The 5,559-nt window shown below is 32.7% G+C and overlaps 1 long non-coding RNA gene across 1 annotated transcript in view; it reads left to right on the top strand.

Moving 5' to 3' along the window:
• Positions 1–1,153, top strand: part of LOC147022206 (uncharacterized) — a 3,214-nt gene extending 2,061 nt beyond the window's left edge. Inside the window, exon 2 of the long non-coding RNA XR_015061113.1 lies at positions 1–1,153. This exon is cut by the window's left edge and continues 736 nt beyond it. This is a non-coding gene — a long non-coding RNA (uncharacterized LOC147022206).
• Positions 1,154–5,559: the final 4,406 nt, after the last annotated feature.

The raw sequence follows: 5,559 nt of genomic DNA, 5'->3' as shown, positions 1-5,559 counted from the left end.
GATACATATCTTGGAAACTCAACGGGAATTTGGTTATACCTTGAAGACTTGGAAAGTTGGGTTTATGTTGGACACTTGAAACTTTTTTGGGGGCTTTTATTTATTTATTTATTTATTTATTATTATTATTATTTTATTTATTTATATTTTGAAGACTTTTGGAGTTGCTATCACTCTTTGGGATCTAAACCTATCGATGTAGTTCTTTGTCGGATGGTGCTTGATGGGAGCAAGATCAAGAAAGTTCTGGGAAGAAAGTGCAGGCTTACTCCCCCTTTCTACGTCATCAAACCTGAAAGCCTTAAAAGACAGAATTGGAAGAAGAAAAAAAAACGTAAAAATATATATATATAGGTGGAAATCTCATTTTGAAAAAGACATTGTGTTGGGCGAGGATTGAGTTGGGGTTGAGATTTTGAATGTGAGGGTTGGGGTTGAGATTTTGAATGTGAGGGTTGGGACACACACACATACACATCAACAAACAAAAGTTAAGCCTTGACTATTCAGTTGAGGATTCTGTGTTTGGGGTTCACAGATCTAAGAACGTCCCCCTTGACACACATTATATACTGTTATACACCTCGGACTTGGCCCTCGAGTGTCCACAACGGTGTATAGTAGGAGGGAGTGAAGCGCCAACCTATTGCTCCCATTACACACACACACACAAACAAAAGTTAAACCTTGACTATTCAGTTGAGGATTCTGTGTTTGGGGTTCACAGATCTAAGAACGTCCCCCTTGACACACATTATATACTGTTATACACCTCGGACTTGGCCCTCGAGTGTCCACAAAGGTGTATTATCTGCTTAGTTTTGTCTTTTGTAATTCCTGTGAATAAAATGAACCTAAAATCTCTTCCCCTTCCAAATCATATATTTTATAAGTCCAAGGAACTGTATCTATTACATCAACAATTTTAAAAAGTTCTTTCGTCCATCGTTCAGTAAAACCCTTTTCAAAATGAGATTTCCACCTATATATTCTTACGATATCACCAACTTTGAACTTAGGTTTTCTGACATTAATCTCTTTTTCATATTTTAATTTTGTAAATGTTTCTGATGGCTTCATATTCGTTGACGTGTGAATCGTGTCATTATACTTATCCACAATATCCTGAATAAAAGATGACCATTGTTGTGAACCGAGTTGTGTGAATTTTTTATATAGTCTCTCTTTTAAGGTACGATTAAAACGTTCAACAACAACTGCCTTCCCTTCATTAAAGGTACTGTATAATGTAATACTGTTATTTTTTAGAAAATTCATAAATGTCTTGTTATAAAACTCTCTACCCTCATCAGTCCACAATTTCTTAGGTTTTCTCTTACTTTTATTAAATATCTGTTGAAAAGCTAACATAAGAGTATTACCTGTTTTGTTTTTTAAAGGGACAACCCACGCATATCTACTCCTCAAATCAATAACGGTTAAAGCATACTTGTACCCCTTATCATTATTGAGTTCAATCAAATCAGCAGACCAGATATAATCAACTTCCTTGGAATAAACTTTCCTTCTCTGAAACTTTGTGAATATTGGTTTATGTAATTCATCAGCTAATTGCTCTTCAGTCTTAATGGCATCATTAGAGCCTATAAGTTTTTTGAATTTCCAAGTCCAAGTTTCAATTTAGCACTAATCATCTTCTTCACGATGAAGCTATCAACTTTTTCTCTCAAGGTTGGATTTTGTATCAGAGACAAATTATATAACATTTCTCTATCGGCTTCATGCTTTTCTTCCAACGTTGTGGTATTCCCATAATCAATATCGTGTCTCATGCACACTTCATCAACTCTATTGATTGGTTTACTCCAGGATTTAGGATTGTCTGCCTCATCTAATCTTTTATCCAAGTTTGTGCCTGGACCACAGAAAGAATACCCTGGAAGATGTAATTCCCCTGGTATTCCAGTAGTTGTAAATTTACTTCCTGATAAAAACTTTTGTATATCTCCTCCGAGTTTGTGTTTGGAGATAAATTGATTTTTTTGAACCACACACCGAACATATACCTTTTTGTATAACCCTGTTATTTTTACTTTTAATATATGAAATATTTTTAGTATTAGTTTTCTTTTTACATTTGAGACAATAACTCATTTATTTATGAGAAAAATTTCTGCAGAGTGCAAAAACCTTTTTAGTTTCCAACATGCACATTTGAATCTTAATTTTTAAAACATAAAGAATCCTTAGAAATGCCTTCACTCTCTCCTCCATTTATTTAAGAAAAAACTTGAATTAAAATACATGTCTTCTCGATGTCGATAGTCTTGTCGAAAGTATTGCAAATAGACTTTTTAATTATTTGTATTCCTCCCTGGTGAGATAAGTTAATTTCTTTAATACCTCTATTCTTTTTTGAATCTCACTGGTTTCCATATTTTGATATTTATTCATTCTCTCTCTTTCCTCCCTCTCTCTCTTCTCTCTTTCCTCCTTCTCTCTCTCCTCCTCCTCCTTTTCCTCCTCTTCCCTCTCTTCTTCAACTCCTTCCTCATCCCTTACTATACTTGAATCGTTTACACCCCATAGAATATTATACATATATTCATCAGGATTTCTTGTTATTCCTGTATCCAAAATAATTTTTTTACAACAGGATACCAATAAAATTTCTTTTGAATTTCTAAAAGAGCCTTACCTTTTCTTAACCTTATAATTTTTTCATTATTTAACATTCTAATTAAATCTAAAGTTGTTGGTTTATCAACATCAGCATAATGCCAATCTTTTATTGAAAATACCTCATTCTTATGTTGTAGAACATATTTATTAAAATACCGAATACCCTTTTCTTGAAGGTATGCTTGAACACAGAAATGATAATTTTCTTGAAGCCTTCTTGCTGTCATTTATGTATTAGAAATATATGTTAGAATAATATTATGGCACGAAACACCTCCCCATCTTCCCATAGTTAAATCATTTTGTATTTCCTTACTTATTATATATAATCCTGTTTTTTCTGTTTTCATGAGATAAACAAGGGCAAAACCATTATTATATTTACCCTTATTAAATTCTTTTATTTGTTGTTTACTAATCGTGGCTCCACAAAACTCATTCTCGATACCAAGTGGATAATATTCTTCCTTACGAGACTGATTTAATTGTTCCAGGTCTTCGAGGTTAATTTTAAATGACCAATTATACCCTAAATCATTCATATCATACCCCCATTGTTCTATTCTCATACAAACGATACGCCCTTCTTTATAAAAATTTATTTTAATTCGAACTGTGAATTCTGTATGACCTGGAGATAATATCAACACTTCTGTATCTTTAGAATACACAGCCGTTTTATTTAAGTATATATATTGTGATAAATCGCTTAATCTCACCAAGTCATTCGCGTCAGTCGGGCTTGGATAATTTTTTAATTTATAAGCATTTTTCATGTTAATATTTTTGTTTATATTATATTTATATCGTTCAGCCTGTGCCTTTGTGTAATAATTTGATAAATCAATATCCAGTTCTTGAGATACACCAAAGATAGAACCATCTTTACCAACATAAGTCATTTATATTAGATTAAAAATAATATCATAAAATTTTTTATTTTTGTTGAGTTGAAATAACACATATAGACATAATTGACCACAACACTTGGAATTTAATTCTTGGACTTGAAATGTTTGATAAACACCATTCTGTAAGAATTTTATGACTTCAACAGGTGGTGGAAGACCAAAACTATCAAAATAATATTTGTCTTGACTATTAAAAATACAAACCCAATGAGAACCGTTCCCATCATTATCTTCTAAGTTCATAATAATATTCTTTGTATGTTTCGACACATTTGTTAATTCATCTCTCATACAAATAACCACATTATGAATTTTTAATTTCTTACAATATTTGGCAAGTTGTAAATTTGATGTTGTATTCTTTCCAAATTCTTTCAACCACTCATCAATGCTCATTTATTTATTAGAAAGATATAATCCATTACCTCTTTTCGTTAATTTTACACCTGCTTGTGCTATAGAAGAAAGCATATCTCCAACTAACAATCTCGCTTTATCAGGCAGACCTTCAAGTTTTTCAGCAAAATCTACAATTACACCACTTCCACTAATTTGTTTCTCCAACTCTTTGTTATGTCTTTCCAATTCTTTTTGAGCCTGGAGTTGAGCCTTCCTTTCGTTGGCAGTTTTGACCGCTGTTGAAATACCACCCGTCAATGCTCCAACCGCACTTAACCCAGCAAATAAAGGAATTAGAAATGGGAGAAATCCTCCACTCGTCTCTCTTATTGAATATTTTAACATTGGTTTTGTCATTTTAATTTTAAGTGAGCCAGTGTCATTCAAGATTTTAACCTGTTCTCTTGTGAGCAAAACATCAATTCTTACTGCTCCTTTTCTCTGAATTGTATTAACGTTAATCGTACAAGGCTTTTGATTTTGAACACAAGATGATAGTTTATGAAGATTGATTTGATTAACATATACCCCAGTTGGTACTTTGCCACTCATTTATTTAACAAAAAAATTATGTGAGACTAATCATCACACCATTATCTGTATTAATCTGCAATTCTGTTTCTTCCAAAAGCAAACAATATGTATCAACTTCTTCACTCTCTCCTCTTTCAATGTATAGGGAAGTATCCACTCGATTAGACTTTATAGTTTCTTTTTGAGCGCTCAGGTCAAACGTATAGATTGTATACAAACTTTTAAATGCTGTCATATCCAAAATAGGTTCTTTATTTCCATTACTTTCACACACCTTTTGGTAAGACTTGTATGCTTCAGCAAAATCATTTTTTTCCCAATTAATTTCCAATCTATCTCGTGGATAAAATGTTCCATCTAGAGAAACGCGAAGTTGTTTCACCTTAGCATTATCACTCAATGCATTATTCTTATCAGTCGCAGTATCACCATCTGGCTTTTTAAAAATCATCCACAGATATCGTGGCTTTCCTTCCAGAACACCCAAATTCCACGTGTAAGTAGTTTGATTGAGTTTAACGTGTTGACATCTTCTTTTGAGGTATGATACACTGAGTGGTTTTTTTGAGTTAAGTCTTCGATTCAACATCTCTTCTGTTTTAAGATTAGGAGTATATTCACTGATATACCAACTCATCTCCTCAATTACAAATTTATTCTGATCACCAAAAGCATTACCAACACCAAAAAGCAATCTATTTTCATTATCATTCCTTTGTAGTTGAAATCTAATTTTAAGACCATACAGAACTTTATCATAATCACAAAATCCAAATATACCTTTAAGAGGAACTGCCACAGTAAAACTATTTTCTGCTTTTGTATCATCATTATACATTCCTTTCCTTTGAGTATACCCAGGGTCTGTGTTTGTTCCCGTTGACATATCAGGAATAAAACCTTCGACAGACCCCTTTCCCATTCTATCACTGAATGTATAGAGTGTAAATTTCATCATTTCAGATACAGCAGAGACATAATCAACCGCTTCAACTTCTTGTGTTCCAATATACAATCGCACACTATCAAACATTTTCCAGAAGAAATCATTTACAAGTGTAGCGTTTGTGTT

Source organism: Eptatretus burgeri, chromosome 8 (genome assembly GCF_056783735.1).
Source record: "Eptatretus burgeri isolate ZD-2024b chromosome 8, Ebu_testis_v1, whole genome shotgun sequence".
NCBI lineage: Eukaryota > Metazoa > Chordata > Myxini > Myxiniformes > Myxinidae > Eptatretus > Eptatretus burgeri.
This window is presented reverse-complemented; position numbering and strand designations above follow the sequence as displayed.